Source organism: Bombina bombina, chromosome 1 (genome assembly GCF_027579735.1).
Source record: "Bombina bombina isolate aBomBom1 chromosome 1, aBomBom1.pri, whole genome shotgun sequence".
NCBI classification, from domain to species: domain Eukaryota; kingdom Metazoa; phylum Chordata; class Amphibia; order Anura; family Bombinatoridae; genus Bombina; species Bombina bombina.
The window spans coordinates 985,097,318-985,116,098 of NC_069499.1; the positions used below are offsets into that span (position 1 = coordinate 985,097,318).

The 18,781-nt window shown below is 41.3% G+C and overlaps 1 protein-coding gene across 1 annotated transcript in view; it reads left to right on the forward strand.

The window, feature by feature from the left end:
* The window catches only part of COL20A1 (collagen type XX alpha 1 chain), a 478,350-nt gene that overhangs the window by 83,635 nt on the left and 375,934 nt on the right, over window positions 1-18,781 (forward strand). The window lies entirely within an intron of this gene.

The window sequence follows — 18,781 nt, forward strand, 5'->3', positions numbered from 1 at the left end:
GTCATTACCCTTGCGACAAAGGGGCCAAACGACAATCCTTGTCCGAGGACGTCTCATAATCTGACAATAGTCCCTGCATCTGAAAAAGCAATTGCAAAATGCGCGTCAGGTGTTCGCGCTGCTCCTCTCTGCCAGTTCATATCCTCTAGTTTAATTGTTGGCCTTTAAGGCAATTTACTAAAGACTTTGCTTATTATTTGGTTTAAAGGTTTAGCTTAAATTGTGGGCCACTTTGGCAATTGCTTCGTTACAGGGTAATGACATGTTACCTACTTAGTACATATTACGATATTTTACCTATTCAGTACAGACTACGGTACTTAATACAATTTTAGCTAAATCATTTCTACCTGCTAGAATCTAAACACGGTAACTAGTCACACTGCTTATATCTGCTGATTTCTACCCCCCGCCTCCGCACCTGTAGAAATCTGCACACTGTGGATCCTCTCCAACTTTCTAACCTTATTCAAAAACGCCTTCCCCACACTTCCACGGTATCCTGCCCTGACCTTGCTACAAGCCACTATAACAATACTCTCTCCTCTGCACTCGACACCCTTGCTCCTCCACAAATACGCAAAACCCCACGTCATCAGCTCCAGCCCTGGCACTCTCAGCAAACACGCTATCTGCAAAAATGCTCCCGTGCTGCTGAACGTGCCTGGAGGAAATCCCGCTCTGAACCCGATTTCCTACACTATAAGTTCATTCTTTATTCTTACTCCTCTGCCCTTCACTTAGCCAAGCAAAACTACTTCTCTTCTCTCATATCTTCTCACTCCTCAAACCCTAAACATCTCTTCTCCACTTTCAACACTCTCCTCTATCCACCTGCACCACCCCCCTCATCTGACTTTAGTACTCAAAACTTGGCAGACTACTTTTTCAACAAAACACTTACCATCAGAAGTAACATCCCACCACAAGACTGCAACCTTTCATCTCCGCCCCCGGTCACCCCCTCCAACACTCTCAGTACCTTCCCCCAACCACTGAGAATGAAGTGAGTTCCCTAATATCTTCCTCACACCTCACTACCTGCCCCCTTGACCCTATCCCTTCACATCTAATACCTTCTCTGTCCTCTACCCTCACCCCAGCTCTTACTCACATATTCAACCGATCCCTTACTACTGGTTCATTTCCATCATCCTTCAAACATGCAAAGGTCACCCCCATCCTCAAAAAACCCTCCCTCTACCCCAATTCTCCTGCAAACTACCGCCCCATATCACTACTTCCGCTAGCTTCTAAAGTCCTGGAAAAACTAGTTTTCGATCTCCTAACACACTTCCTATCCTCCAACTCATTGCTTGACCCCCTGCAATCTGGCTTCCGTCCCCAACACTCAACTGAGACTGCCCTCACCAAGGTTACTAACGATCTTCTTTCTGCTAATAACAATGGCCACTATTCTATACTTATCTTACTTGACCTGTCTGCTGCCTTTGACACTGTTGACCATCCCCTCCTCCTACGGACTCTCAGCTCCCTTGGGCTCTGTGACATTGCCCTCTCCTGGATCCACTCTTATCTCTCTAATAGGTCCTTTTCTGTCTCATTTGCTGGCGACTCATCCTCTCCATTGCCTCTGTCTGTTGGAGTACCTCAAGGCTCTGTTCTAGGCCCTCTACTCTTCTCTATTTATACTTCCTCACTGGGTAAACTTATTAGTAGCTATGGCTTCAACTATCACCTCTATGCTGATGATACTCAGATCTACCTATCCTCCCCTGCACTCTCTCGTTCTGTCCTTTCCCACATCAGCGACTGCTTATCTGGCATTTCTTCCTGGATGGCCTCTCACCACCTAAAAATCAATATGTCCAAGACTGAGCTTCTTCTAATCCCCCCAACTAATTCTACTCCAGTTTCTAACTTTACTATCACTGTCGGTGACACCACTATCTCCCCATCACCCCAAGTCCGCTGCCTAGGAGTTACACTCGACTCCAATCTGTCCTTCATACCCCACATCCAATTGCTCTCTTCATCCTGTCGCAACCACCTACGCAATATCTCCAAAATTCGTCCTTTTCTGAGTGCTGAAACTACTAAACAGCTAATCCATTCCCTAGTAATTTCCCGGCTTGACTACTGTAACAACCTACTAACTGGCCTTCCTCTCTCCCACCTCTCCCCCCTTCAATCCATCCTAAATGCCTCTGCTAGGCTAATCCACCTCTCCCGACGCTCTGTATCTGCCGCACCCCTCTGTGAGTCCCTTCACTTGCTCCCCATTCACAGCAGAATTAAATTTAAAATTCTCACTCTGACCTACAAAGCCCTTAACAATGCAGCCCATAATACCTGTCCTCACTCATCAACAAATATACTCCAGCCCGTCCCCTAAGATCCAACAACGATCTACTCCTTGCCTCTTATACCATCACCTCCTCTCATGCTAGACTACAGGACTTCTCTCGTGTGGCACCAACCCTCTGGAACGCACTTCCTCGAGCTGTCAGACTTTCCCCCAACCTCTCCTCCTTGAAACACTCCCTAAAGACCACCTTGTTCAGGGAAACCTATAACCAAATCAGTAACTAATGAATTCCACTTGCCTAATAGTTGCCCTCATCTAACTTCACACTAACATCATTCCCACCTTTGCAGTCCCCACCTCCTGTTTTTCACCCTCCTACCCATTTAGATTGTAAGTTCCCACAGGAACAGGGCTCCCAATTCCCCCTATATTTGTTTGTTACATTTTGTCTGGTGTCTCATATTGTACTGTCCTTTTATCTTTGTTACCTATGAACAGCGCTGCGGAATCTGTTGGCACTTTATAAATAAAGAATAATAATAATATGTACAAATAGGGAATAGTAGTTGTTTTTGGCTTAACCTGACACTAAACATGAAAGGGTAATTGTCTGACTATCGTGACGTACATATATCTTATTTTGTGAGTTTTTTAGGAACCACACCTATGTGCACACACACTTTGTGGTGTCCTTTTCTTCACAATCTCATTCTGATATATTAACTGTGGGTTTCTAGCTAGATATATTGACACTATTACGGAGTCTGTAAATTGATAGTTGCTAGGGGGTCTGGTTATCGGTGCAGACCGATCACTGCACCAAATTCTGAGAGGAGTTTGTGTGTCAATTTGTATTTTGACACGATTTTATATTTATTTTTGTTTAATTTTATTAGTGGAACATTCCACTCTCTTTTTACACATGAATCATAAAAAAGTTAAATTTTAAATCACTACACTCCACACATTCACAAATTGCTATGGTTATCTCCCCATAAGTGTGCCATATTATGCCCCCTTTTTCTGTCCTTCTTCTCAATACGTTTTATACACGAGCATAAGGCACTACCTACCTTAATACTTGGGTCTACATTATAGGGTAGGTTAGGGAAATTCAAAGGGTTTGTGACATTAAAGCCAAGTGCTGAATTAGGCACTATTAGATTAAAGGACAATGCAATAGCACTTATTTTGAACTTCAAATGAGTAGTGGATTTTGTTTCTGACAATTTTAAAAGTTATGTCTTTTTCCACTCCCCCCTGTACCATGTGACAGCCATCAGCCAATCACAAATGCATACACGTACCATGTGACAGCCATCAGCCATTCAAAAATGCATACACACTTATTCTTGCACATGCTCAGTAGGAGCTGGTGACTCAAAAAGTTTAAATATAAAAAGACTGTGCACATTTTGTTAATGGAAGTAAATTGGAAAGTTGTTTAAAATTGCATGCTCTATCTGAATAATGAAAGTTTAATTTTGATTGAGTGTCCCTTTAAGTAGAGTAAGTAAAATTTAACACTTTATTAACATATATGCAAAGCCAGACAATTTACTTAAATTGGACCATAGTAAAGAAACAGGTAATCACCAATTGTTTCTATATTTAGTCAAGGTAATAGTCCAACACTAAGATAAAACCAATGAATAAAAATAAGGGCAGTGTTGGGTTAAAGATACACATTTGTTTGCCAGAAAATTGGCAGTACATAAATATCATAAAGAGGCGAATAAAGCATGCCTCACAGATATGGGGGTGGAGGAAGAGGACCAAGAAATAGTTACTTTAATGAAAACACTATTAGATGAGAATGAAGACACTAACGCTGCTCAAACCAGTAGTGTTGTCAAACCAAAAAGTACCTTCATGCCCACTATCTCAAAATATCCTATTATAGACAAATTCATGACATTGGTAACCACAGAACTTGAAGCTCTGAATTGCAAAAGTAATACTAAAAAGAACCTTAGTTTTAAGGAAAGAAAAGCACTAACTGAACTTAAGAATAACAAAGATATAACAATTAAGAACGCTGATAAGGGTGGTAATTTGGTTATCATGTCTAATACCCAATACAGGAAAATGTGTCTTGATATTCTAACTAATACAGAAAATTACCAAATCTTGCCCAATGATCCAACAGTAATATACATGAAAGAACTTAAATCTATATTAGATCTAGGGTTTGGTGAAAGAATCATTACAAAAGCTGAATACCAATATATGTGTGATCTAAAGCCCAGAGTAGCAACTTTCTATAGCCTGCCAAAGGTTCATAAAGATCTATCGACACCCCCAGGAAGACCAATTGTGTCTGGAAATGGATGCTTGACAGAGAAAGTCAGCATCTTTGTAGATAAGAAACTGAGAGAATATGTACATACATTGACATCATACGTCCAAGATACTAAGGACGTTCTTAAATGTTTGGAAAATATCCATGTAAATGAGAACACGCTATTAGCTAGTATTGATGTGGAGAGTTTATACTCAAACATTTCACACTCTTTGGGTAAACAAGTCATTCAATTCTTTCTAAAAATGACCAATCCAAAGGGGTGCACAGCTGATGATTTTGTGATTGATCTCTTAGGCCTAGATTTGGAGTTTGGCGGTAGCCGTGAAAACCAGCGTTAGAGGCTCCTAACGCTGGTTTTAGGCTACCTCCGGTATTTGGAGTCACTCAAAAAAGGGTCTAACGCTCACTTTTCAGCCGCGACTTTTCCATACCGCAGATCCCCTTACGTCAATTGCGTATCCTATCTTTTCAATGGGATTTTTCTAACTCCGGTATTTAGAGTCGTGTCTGAAGTGAGCGTTAGAATTCTAACGACAAAACTCCAGCCGCAGAAAAAAGTCAGTAGTTAAGAGCTTTCTGGGCTAACGCCGGTTCATAAAGCTCTTAACTACTGTACTCTAAAGTACACTAACACCCATAAACTACCTATGTACCCCTAAACCGAGGCCCCCCCACATCGCCGCCACTCGATTAAATTTTTTTAACCCCTAATCTGCCGACCGCCACCTACGTTATCCTTATGTACCCCTAATCTGCTGCCCCTAACACCGCCAACGCCTATATTATATTTATTAACCCCTAACCTGCCCCCCACAACGTCGCCTCCACCTGCCTACACTTATTAACCCCTAATCTGCCGACCGCAAAGAGCCGCCACCTACATTATAGCTATGTACCCCTAATCTGCTGCCCCTAACACCGCCGACCCCTATATTATATTTATTAACCCCCAATCTGCCCCCCTCAACGTCGCCTCCACCTGCCTCCACTTATTAACCCCTAATCTGCCGAGTGGACCTGAGCGCTACTATAATAAAGTTATTAACCCCTAATCCGCCTCACTAACCCTATAATAAATAGTATTAACCCCTAATCTGCACTCCCTAACATCGCCGACACCTAACTTCAAACATTAACCCCTAATCTGCCGACTGGAGCTCACCGCTATTCTAATAAATGTATTAACCCCTAAAGCTAAGTCTAACCCTAACACTAACACCCCCCTAACTTAAATATAATTTAAATCTAGCGAAATAAATTAACTCTTATTAAATAAATTATTCCTATTTAAAGCTAAATACTTACCTGTAAAATAAATCCTAATATAGCTACAATATAAATTATAATTATATTATAACTATTTTAGGATTAATATTTATTTTACAGGTAACTTTGTATTTATTTTAACCAGGTACAATAGCTATTAAATAGTTAAGAACTATTTAATAGCTAAAATAGTTAAAATGGAGAAAAATACCAAATATAAAAAAATGGTAATAGCGTGCGCCTGAGGTATGTGTCAAAAAACAAAACACCAAAAAATGGCGTGAAGGCAAAAAAACAAACTCAAATTATAAACTCAAACTCAAATTAATTGGTCTTCAAATAATGTAGTGCAGTGCTGTTTCTATAATAGTTAAAGAGTATCACTTGGTGAAGTAACTGAAGTGAAACAGTGTGGATTGTTTGTATATAAAACAACCCTATTCTATAACAATGTATATATGTGTATATACCTTAGTGCAAAGTGACCAAATAAAACAATTAAAAAACAACAGTAGTGAATAAACAACTGTGAATAAAACAAATTTAGCATATATAATCTCTATAGTATAAACTCTAAAACATGTGAAAAAGAGAGAAGCTTATCGTGAAAAAGTCCCAGAAGTGGTGATATAAGTTGAACACTGGAGACTGGAAACGGAGGTGTTTCTAAAGTCAAATACTGAAGGTCTTTATCGTCTCAGTAGAAATATTCAGAGGAAAGGAATATTTGAAGAGCAAACGGCAGCTGGTCTTGGCGGTATCTGATCAGGACCCAAAATCTAGAAGTAGTAAGAAAGAAGACAGCGCCTCATTGTGCAAGTAGGTCTTGAATGTAAAATTCACAGTGGAAGTGGAGAAAAAAGGAAATATACTCACAAGAGTATTGGCACCCTTGTTGAAAGTGGTGCGAATAGGCGGGCTGACGTTTTTACAGCAGTCAGTACGCTGTGCCGGATGGCATCCGAGATCTTAAGTGGACGGCTGTGGGCTCTCCTCAGTAATCCGAATCCAAATCCTGTGTAGCTGTGCTGTCAGAAAAGTCAGCGTGCAGCCGCTCCCTGCATGCAATCAATGCTGCAAACTGGAAATGAGCAAATGATCCTATGCAGAGCTGATTTCGATAAAAAACTCTGCTAGTAATAAAAATGGCTTGGCAGGCAACCATAAAAAAGCCACAGAATACAAGGCTTCATATAAAAGAATAAAAAACACTTTATTGTGATGAGTGTTTTTTATTCTTTTATATGAAGCCTTGCATTCTGTGGCTTTTTTATGGTTGCCCGCCAAGCCATTTTTATTACTAGCAGAGTTTTTTATCGAAATCAGCTCTGCATAGGATCATTTGCTCATTTCCAGTTTGCAGCATTGATTGCATGCAGGGAGCGGCTGCACGCTGATTTTTCTGACAGCACAGCTACACAGGATTTGGATTCGGATTACTGAGGAGAGCCCACAGCCGTCCACTTAAGATCTCGGATGCCATCCGGCACAGCGTACTGACTGCTGTAAAAACGTCAGCCCGCCTATTCGCACCACTTTCAACAAGGGTGCCAATACTCTTGTGAGTATATTTCCTTTTTTCTCCACTTCCACTGTGAATTTTACATTCAAGACCTACTTGCACAATGAGGCGCTGTCTTCTATCTTACTACAAAATAGTTAAAATAATTACAAAATTACCTGTAAAATAAATCCTAACCTAAGTTACAATTAAACCTAACACTAAACTATCATTAAATTAATTAAATAAAATACCTACAATTACCTACAATTAAACCTAACACTACACTATCAATACATTAATTAAATACAATACCTACAAATAACTACAATGAAATAAACTAACTAAAGTACAAAAAATAAAAAAGAACTAAGTTACAAAAAATAAAAAAATATTTACAAACATAAGAAAAATCTTACAACAATTTTAAACTAATTACACCTACTCTAAGCCCCCTAATAAAATAACAAAGCCCCCCAAAATAAAAAATGCCCTACCCTATTCTAAATTACTAAAGTTCAAAGCTCTTTTACCTTACCAGCCCTGAACAGGGCCCTTTGCGGGGCATGCCCCAAAGAATTCAGCTCTTTTGCCTGTAAAAAAAAACATACAATACCCCCCCCCCCAACATTACAACCCACCACCCACATACCCCTAATCTAACCCAAACCCCCCTTAAATAAACCTAACACTAAGCCCCTGAAGATCATCCTACCTTGTCTTCACCATACCAGGTTCACCGATCGGTCCTGGCTCCAAAATCTTCATCCAACCCAAGCGGGGGCTGGCGATCCATCATCCGGCGGCTGAAGAGGTCCAGAAGAGGCTCCAAAGTCTTCATCCTATCCGGGAAGAAGAGTAGATCCGGACCGGCAACCATCATCTTCCAAGCGGCATCTTCTATCTTCATCCGATGAGGACCGGCTCCATCCTGAAGACCTCCACCGCGGACCCATCTTCATCCGGCGACGTCCAACTGAAGAATGACGGTTCCTTTAAGGGACGTCATCCAAGATGGCCGCCAGATGATGGATCGCCAGCCCCCGCTTGGGTTGGATGAAGATTTTGGAGCCAGGACCGATCGGTGAACCTGGTATGGTGAAGACAAGGTAGGATGATCTTCAGGGGCTTAGTGTTAGGTTTATTTAAGGGGGGTTTGGGTTAGATTAGGGGTATGTGGGTGGTGGGTTGTAATGTTGGGGGGGGGTATTGTATGTTTTTTTTTACAGGCAAAAGAGCTGAATTCTTTGGGGCATGCCCCGCAAAGGGCCCTGTTCAGGGCTGGTAAGGTAAAAGAGCTTTGAACTTTAGTAATTTAGAATAGGGTAGGGCATTTTTTATTTTGGGGGGCTTTGTTATTTTATTAGGGGGCTTAGAGTAGGTGTAATTAGTTTAAAATTGTTGTAAGATTTTCCTTATGTTTGTAAATATTTTTTTATTTTTTGTAACATAGTTCTTTTTTATTTTTTGTACTTTAGTTAGTTTATTTCATTGTAGTTATTTGTAGATATTGTATTTAATTAATTTAATGATAGTGTAGTGTTAGGTTTAATTGTAACTTAGGTTAGGATTTATTTTACAGGTAATTTTGTTATTATTTTAACTAGGTAACTATTAAATAGTTCTTAACTATTTAATAGCTATTGTACCTGGTTAAAATAATTACAAAGTTACCTGTAAAATAAATATTAATCCTAAAATAGCTATAATATAATTATAATTTATATTGTAGCTATATTAGGATTTATTTTACAGGTAAGTATTTAGCTTTAAATAGGAATAATTTATTTAATAAGAGATAATTAATTTCGTTAGATTAAAATTATATTTAACTTAGGGGGGTGTTAGTGTTAGGGTTAGACTTAGCTTTAGGGGTTAATACATTTATTAGAATAGCGGTGAGCTCCAGTCGGCAGATTAGGGGTTAATAATTGAAGTTAGGTGTCGGCGATGTTAGGGAGTGCAGATTAGGGGTTAATACTATTTATTATAGGGTTAGTGAGGCGGATTAGGGGTTAATAACTTTATTATAGTAGCGCTCAGGTCCGGTCGGCAGATTAGGGGTTAATAAGTGTAGGCAGGTGGAGGCGACGTTGTGGGGGGCAGATTAGGGGTTAATAAATATAATATAGGGGTCGGCGGTGTTAGGGGCAGCAGATTAGGGGTACATAGGGATAATGTAAGTAGCGGCGGTTTACGGAGCGGCAGATTAGGGGTTAATAATAATATGCAGGGGTCAGCGATAGCGGGGGCGGCAGATTAGGGGTTAATAAGTGTAAGGTTAGGGGTGTTTAGACTCGGGGTTCATGTTAGAGTGTTAGGTGCAGACGTAGGAAGTGTTTCCCCATAGCAAACAATGGGGCTGCGTTAGGAGCTGAACGCGGCTTTTTTGCAGGTGTTAGTTTTTTTTCCAGCTCAAACAGCCCCATTGTTTCCTATGGGGGAATCGTGCACGAGCACGTTTTTGAGGCTGGCCGCGTCCGTAAGCAACTCTGGTATCGAGAGTTGCAGTGGCGTTAAATATGCTCTACGCTCCTTTTTTGGAGCCTAACGCAGCCATTCTGTGGACTCTCAATACCAGAGTTATTTTAAAGGTGCGGCCAGAAAAAAGCCAGCGTTAGCTACGTGGGTCCTTACCGACAAAACTCTAAATCTAGCCGTTAGATTTTGTGTTGCAACACAACTACTTTCTTTTCGACAATAAAGTGTACTTACAGAAAAAGGGCACAGCAATGTGCCCCAACATATGCAAACTTATTCTTGGGATGGATTGAACACACATACATCCTAAATGAAGAAATTAAACCATTTATGAAGTATATGGACTTATTCATTCGCTATATCGATGATGTCCTAATACTATGGACAGGCTCAAAAGATGATTTTACAAACTTTATGTTCTGGTTGAACAACAACTCTCATGGTATGCATTACACCTCAACAATTGAAGAAACTAGTATCTCGTTTCTGGATCTAGAGATTAAAAAAGAGCTTGATGGATCCCTCAGTACTAAGTTATTTAGAAAAAAGACATCAACAAATAATCTCCTAAATTGGAAGAGCTACCATCCAAAGAGTCAAAGGATGGGCATTCCATTTGGCCAATACTTAAGGGCTAGGCGCAACTGTAGTTCATTAGAGGATTTTGAACTGGAAGCCAAAGAACTTAGAAAAAGGTTTAAAGAAAGGGGTTACCCCAACAGATGCCTTAAAAAAGCATATCAACGTGCGAAGATGTTAGAGAGACCTCCATTGTTACAAGAGAAAGGTGACACATATAAAAATACTGCTAGTCAGCAAATTAGAATTATAGGCACTTTTGATGAGAAACATAGTAGCATCCAACATATTTTTCAAAAACACTGGCACGTACTACAAGAGGACCCTGACTTAACAGAGGTAATTGCAGAGAGACCAAATATAACCAACAGGAGATCACATAACCTTAAAGATACCCTTACTAAAAGTCATTTTGCACAAAGCCAACAGAAAACATGGCTTCAAGACACTAAAGGGTACTATAAATGTGGTCACTGTCAAGCATGTAAAAACATGTCTCCAATGAAGAATTTTGTACACCCACAGACAGGGAAAACTACCCAATAAAAGAGTTCATGAATTGTAGAACTAAAAGAGTACTATATGTTGCCATGTGTAACTGTCCCCTAATTTACGTGGGAGAGACCTCAAGGGAGTTAAGAACAAGAGTCCTAGAACACTTAGGTGACATTAAATGGGACAGGAATGTACCAATTGCTAAACATATGAACACAGTTCACAGTCAAGACAAATATCAGATACACTTTTTTGCCATCGAACAACTTAAATTGAGGGGCAGAAGGGGAGATGTAAACAAACTGCTACTGCAGAAAGAATGCAGATGGATACACAAATTAAAATCAGCATCACCAAAGGGTTTGAATGAGGCAATCTCCTATAAGTGCTTCCTTTAGAGAAAGTCTTTAAGTAAAGAATACCTGAATACTAATATACCATTGGTCAGGAAAATTAATCTTACAATGGTATTAATCTCTACCTCTCAGCATTGCAAAAATCAAATACCTAAGATGTGATTCTCTCTTTCTCCCCTTTTCAAGTATCTCTGAAAGTGTTTAGATACATAGCACGTTTAGTGCAACACATAGTGATTCTTTGCATCTATGACAAAAATTGTATCAATCCATTGTGATATTAAAATATCAATGTAAGTACAATTCCTGTGACACCAAATTAAAATCGTGACTAATAATACCAACGTAAAACAGGAATCTGAATAACTACCCTGCTACTATGCTGAATTTGACTGTTTTTGGCTTTTTTGATCCAACACTGATTATCTCTAGTTAACAGTAGATACAAAAACAGAGAACTACAAAAACTAGCCATCTCTATAAAGAAACGTGTACCTTTGCTGTTAAAAGACAGACAAGAGTAAAGTTCTGCCTTTAGGAGGTTTTCTCTGACACTAATTATTGTATTTATATACTCTAATGCAAACATGAAATGGATCTAATCTAGTACTACGTTTTATCAGATCGACGTTTTTGGAAAGTGCTCTATAGAAATCCAGAATTATCCTTTCAAAAATCGATACATATAAGAACGAAAAGGAAAGTGCTTTACAGAAATCTAGAATTAACCTTTCAATAATCGATACATATGAGAACAAAAAGGAAAGATAATATGTTTGTTATACAATAGTATATAATACAATATTGAAATAAATATCGATCATTACTGAGTTTGGACAGTATAGATGTTAATGTGAACATGCGCTGATTAAAACAGAGGCAGTTAAGACTATATGATGTAGGAAGACATGTGATACTATGTATTTGGTCTACACATGCATACAAAAACACCACATCTACTTAGTCTGAACTGACAGTAATAATGATCTTTATAATAAAATCCCCCAACAAACAAATAGTGGACAAAAACACTTTGACGAAAAATACATACTTGTTTAATATTTGAATAATAGATTGTATCATACGATTGCTTTAGCTATGGCGGTGAACACTTCCGCTATACACAAGCCGTTACCACGGCAACCCCTGATCATAAAAGACGGGCTAGGAGGCTGGGCCGGCCCTAAGCCCTGACGAAGTCACACACAGTGACGAAACGCGTCGGTGGGCGTGTTCAAACTTTGGTGTATGAGCAGTTTTTGAAGTCTAGGCTTGTTGAAAGTAATATGAGCGTATTATAATTTAGCGCAACAGCGCATATAACCACAGAGTGTACATCTTAATAGTGTGATACAGCGAGTGCTATAGAGGATAGTTCCTTGGGTGACGATAAGCACATAGAACTAAATTGAATATTCTCTTAGCTAATTGAGCTATTTTAAACTTATATGGTTAAGCCGCCTTGTGGATTGAAAGATGGTTAAAACGTACACTCTGTAATAATTCTGTATGATAATTTGCGCTATTTTTCATATTACATTTGATAGAGCATTCCTATCTATACGAGCCTAGAGTGTGAATATCATATATATTGAATTGAATGAATACAGTGTGGTTTATCGCAGGGATTTGAGTTAGAAATCGGCTGACTGGGTTGAATCCCAGCTGTACGCAGGAAGGACGACGCCTTTGAGCGCATAGCCTGTGTGTGTGTGTTTGGTTTACAAACCCCTAAATCCCTTATTCCACACATTCAGATTCATTCTACTATAACTGCTCTAGTCACCAATTGATCACACTGCCCTTATTTTTATTAATTGGTTTTATCTTAGTGTTGGACTATTACCTTGACTAAATATAGAAACAATTGGTGATTACCTGTTTCTTTACTATGGTCCAATTTAAGTAAATTGTCTGTCTTTGCATATATGTTAATAAAGTGTTAAATTTTAATTACTCTACTTGGGTCTACATTAGGTAGGTTAGTGGAGATAATCCACAACAACCCTCGCCCTCTCTCCTTTCCTAGGGGTTTTAGGGAAATTATTTCTTACAAACTGAAATTGGACAAGTGTCCAGCATCTCAGAGAAGGGTTGAAGTGAAACTGTTGTGCCAGTTAATTAGACTCCATTATTTCTTTATTAAGCAATGAAACATAGTAAATATGTGTACATAAAACCCACATTTTAGCAAGTAAATAAGGCCCTAAATATACTATATACAATGTCTTGAACTATACTTATTGCAGTAACATGAAATGGTCTTGTGATCTTTTTCTTCCTAATGAGAAAGAGTCCACAGCCGCATTCATTATTTATGGGAAATAAGAACCTGGCCACCAGGAGGAGGCAAAGACCCACCAGCCAAAGGCTTAAATACTCATCCCACTTCCCCTATCCCCCAGTCATTCTTTGCCTTTCGTCCCAGGAGGTTGGCAGAGAAGTGTTAGAATTTTTTTAAATTTTTTTATTTATACTTTTATTTAATTTTAATATGTCTCTTATGGAGGGTGCTACCCTTTGACATGGGACAGGAGTTTTAAGTAGTCCTGTTAGCCTCTCATGCAGGGCCTGGGCGAGTACGGAGATGCAGTAGGAGCTTCCCCTGCGACACCATCCCGACTCGTTATAACAGCGTGATAATTATAAAATTGGCATTGTCGAACTTCGCTTCGCTACCTGCTGTCTTCTCTCGAGTCCATGATGGAGGCGCTGCCACTATTCGTCACACTTGAAGGGCCGTGTTCCTGTTCCACAGCGTAGATTCCGGTAAGATTGTTTCATTTTATTACATTGTTTGTAATGTGATTTATTATGACAGTATAGTATGGGCCTCGCTGAGGCACCTTTAGTACAGATCTTGGAATCAAGGGATATTTACTCCTTAGGGTGGATTGGTGAATGGGGAAGAGGTCTCTTATCATGTTTCTTATGTGATTCAACCTGCATTGAGTATGTGTGTACGAGCTCTGAAGCTGAGACATGTAGCGCTACTCTATGCGGGGCATAGTGGGTTTTTTCAGGGCTTGTGATTGCACGTCCTAAGACTAAAAACCTTCGGGTTATGGGTATATGCCTGTTTGTTTAGACTTGCTTATCCTTTTATGTGGGCCTAGTTTTGCCGCCTTTCAGTGCCACGCTTTTTGGATTTCGCGGGGCATCTGCTGACCGTCCGTGTTTACGCTTGGGCGGGGTTTCTTCCCCTTACACATTCCTGACTGGGTAGTGACGGAGGAAAGAGTCTGCTCCGCTGAGATCTGGTCATAGAAGGCGGTGAGTGCCCCAGCCATTGTGTGTCAGGTGCCAGTCGTTTTTTTCCAATATTGTGCATTTTATATTAGTCCTAGCCATGGAGGATTCTGATGGCGGGACTATTGTCAGATTATGAGTCGTCCTCGGATGAGGATTGTCGTTTGGCCCCGTTGTCGCAAGTCTACCACTCTTGCATGGTTTGCCGGGTCCCTCTGGCTTGGGGGACCTTGGGTCTACTAAGCCATCGGCCTCCGGGGGCTCTGTTCCTCAGGAGGCGCCTTCCCAATGGCACACTCCTTTTGCTTTTGCAGATAAACCTGACTTTGATGTCTCCTTTGTGCAGGGTGGATTGTTTCCTCCGGAGATGGCGGGACATTTTCGTTTTAATATTTTATTGGCGCTGATTCGTCTGCAAGATGCCGAGGCTTCCTTGCAGTTATGTGTCTGCCTGCCTGTCTATCCCGGGTGTTCAGACCGTGAATGGAACTATAATATTCCCCCCAGGGGTGATTGTTCCCCCATGTTCTTTTCGTTATAGGATTGTGTGGCTGCGTGTCCTACTATGACGTCTTTTTGATTTATTGGGGGATCCTTTCCTTTATCTTCTGGGGACTTCTCAGTTCTCGCACGGTTCTTCAGAATAGATGATGGGGGTAATCTTACCTCCGGTCGGTCTATTATGAGCTTTCCCAGCCTCTTTTTCTGAGGGTTCCGGTCTCTGTTTGGCAGGTCCTGTGGAGACATAGTTTCTTCTGGGCAGATGCCTTCGGGTGCCCTTGTTTATTTTATCCAAGTCGGATTATTTACTTTATATTTTTTTCCTATAGGAATTCTGGGATTGCTTGGATTTAGTTCTTCCACAGAAGTCGTTACCAGATTCGTCCGGAGTTGGTTGTGTGCACTGTTGTTAGTGACGCATATTGCGTCTGGCTGGTCAGGCGGGACCTACTGGTTCACTTGATTTTGTTGTTTGTTTTTATATACTACACTTTACATAGCGATGTTCGGGTCTGGATGTCAGGAGCGTTTGGGTTGGCCGTGTCACTCTGCTCCAGAGACATGGGGCGGTGGAGTTCCACTGCGTCCCTTCGCATCCCCGGCCTGAGGGCTGAGGTCCTTGCTGCTGCGTGCGGTTCTGGCCTTTTGGACTGCCCTTAGCATTTCTTCTAGAGATTAGGTGCAGTTGCGTGGCTAGTATAGGTCTGGTCATGCTGAGGTGGCTACTTACTCAAGCCCCCGCATCTGGAGCTTTTGATGCTCTGATGGGATCTTGGATGTTGGGGCTCACCCTGGTTTTCTCCGGTGTTGTCACTAGCGTTTCGGTTGTTTTGGCTGCCCCTTAGGGGCCAGGAACCGAGGTGAGCTTGGTCCTTGGAATCCCGTGCCTTGTGACTGCTGATCTGGGGTTTTTCTTCTTGGACTCGGGATGCGTGTTTTATTGCAGTATATATCCTGTGTCGTCCTGTGCTTGCTGTTCGAGGGCTTCCTTTTCCTCGACGTGTTAGTCTGCCAGCATGTTCGTCCAGTTGGGGCGTGGGGTGTCGGCTCCTGACTAGTGGAATCTGACCCCTTCTTCTCGGATCTCAGCGTAGGTTTGGGAGGGGAGTCTAGGGTTCTGTCAGTCCAAGTTCTGACTATCTCTCCTTGTCCCTGTTAACCCCTTGGGTGTTAGGGGTTGGGTTTGGATGGGTTCCATGTTCTCTTTGGGGAGCTTGGAACTGTTGGCGGATTGGGTACCTGTGGTGAGTTCGGGCTTCTGGGCCTTCCTTTCTTAGGGGTTATTTGCCCTATTGTCCTCCTTAGGTCTAGTATTTGACTCTAGCCTGCTTGACCTTTCCATTTCTTGTCTCTGCTGACCTTTGCTCGGCACATGGTGGGTGCACATTAGTTGCCTTGCTGCTGTTGTGGGGGCTTAAGAGGCTGGCTCTCATAGATCTTATTCCCTTTTTGTTGGGCTCTGGATAGTCTGTCGACTTTTCTCCTATGGCCTGTGGCAGACTCCCCTGGCAGGGGGTGCCTTTTGGGTCTGTCGCCTCTCTTCTCTTTAGGGCGTTCAGTGCCTATGTATTCATCGGTAGATCCCCGTGGAAGGAAGGGTCATGTTGGTACTTAGTGTTTTTCAGAGAATCCATCCTGTTAGCTCGGATGCTCGACTTAGATCTAGCCATCTATGTATCTTTCAGTTTGGGGTTCGATTCCAACTGGTTTAAATACATTTATGTTGCCTTTTGGGCTTGCCCTTTGGGATTCCCTGTTCTCCGGTTTGTGGGAATTATCCCTGGGTTATGGTCGTTTTTTCTTCAACGCGTGCCTGGTTGTTTTTCTCTCCCTCTCCATATGCGGGGGTGGGGCTTTATTTTCAGCTGTAAAAGCCTGTTGGTTAGCTTCGCTACCTAGCGAGCGGTAGGATTGCAGTTTTACTCTGCTGATGCTTTTGCACCTTGGTCGCTAGCACACTTTAAGGGTCCGTTAGAGGAGTTTCTTTGCTCCCTCTGGAGGAGCGGGATCCTTAGGGATTTCTCGGTTGTTGGGAGGATGGTTCTCGGATGAGTTTCGGCTGCTCTGCTGCCTGTAGTGGTGTTGTGTTGGGCTACACCCTCTAGGTTGCAAAGGAGCGTGATGTTTTGTGTTCCTTCAGATAGCGGCTGTGCTTCCTCTCTCACGCCTTTAGCATGATCATCTTTTTCTCGATCTTCTTCGGCTGTGGAAGTTTTTCCTAGCTTGTGAGGCATCCTCAGTCTATTGTGGCCTGGGGGTGGGTCTTGGCTGTGGTAAGGAATTTTCCCTTTGCGATCCTGATTGGTGGTTGCTGCTTGTCCACGCTGTGTAGCAGTTTCTGCGCCCGTCGGTCCTTGGGATCCTTTGTTTCTCTATGGTCATTTTCCTGTTTTCGGCTGCTGTCTCTTTCTGTCCTGACATATGTTCAGGTGAGCCTAGCGAGCGGATCTTGGTTGTCTTCTTGAAGACCTGAGTTTGTCTTCTATCCTGTTAGTCAGGTTCCCCTTGTCGGTTTCAGGGGCTGTGACTGGGTTGTTGCCCCTGAGAGTGGGGTCTTCAAGGCCTGTGTCTTGGTTGCATATACTCGTTTATAACTGTCCAGGTCCTTTGGTGACTTTGCGTCTTCGAGGTCGTTTTTTTTTTTTTTATTTCAATGCTGTTGTTCCTGGTTTTTGGACGAAACGGGACTTTGTTTTCTGGGAATATGTTTTTCGGTGGGTGCCTTCATTGGTCCGCCTCTTACCCTCCCGTCTTGGCATTCTGTGTCCTCTTTGGCTTGGGTATAAATTTCCCATAAGTAATGAATGCAACTGTGGACTCTTTCCCATTAGGAAGAAAAACATACAAACATTTTGTGAGAAAGAGTCCACAGCCCCCCGCCCGTTTTGGAGGCATTGTTGTTTCATCTTCTGGCACCTTTTCACCTTGATGCTTCTTCCACTGTTTCTTGTTCCTCGGCTGAATGACTGGGGGATAGGGGAAGTGGGAGGAGTATTTAAGCCTTTGGCTGGTGGGTCTTTGCCTCCTCCTGGTGGCTAGATTCTTATTTCCCATAAGTAATGAAGGCGACTGTGGACACTTTCCCATGGAAGAAAGGGAAATTATCAGGTAAGAATAATTTATGTTTTTGATTCTGATTTTTGAATTGAGCCCATTCCAGTCTATTAATCAACCCAAGAAAACCTAAAATTTTTCTAATTAATTTCAGCCACGTATGTACCCCCTATACTTTGCATTGTGACAATTCGGCACAGCTATTCTAATCCATCAGAAAACACATTTCTTTATTGACAGTAGTATGTGTTTGACCGAAAAACTGCAAAATATACTGTAGTTCAAATTACACTTCTAAACCTTGAAAGTTGAGCACAAATTAAATCTGATCTTTTTACTTGTTTTTTACATGTTCATTTTTGATAATTAATAAATAATATATTAAGTTATTCATTGTACATATACTCTGAATTAAAATTATTGTTTAAAGGAATCTTAAACACTAAGGGTTAGATTACAAGTGCGATTACCATTAGCGTGCATGTTGATATTACAAATGACATTTACCATAGAAGGGTTAGTGCGGCCAACATCGCTCTATCGCAAGTTTGCAACCTATACTTTTAATGGATATTGCGACCGCGCTAAATAGTGATGATATTACAAGTTAAAAGTTATAGTCTGCACTCAAGTAAAAGTTGAAATTGCTCTAGAATATTGGTTCTGGAATGTCCCTTTAAAAGAGTTAAAAAGGGATTTGACACATGGCAAGGTGTTCGACTGGA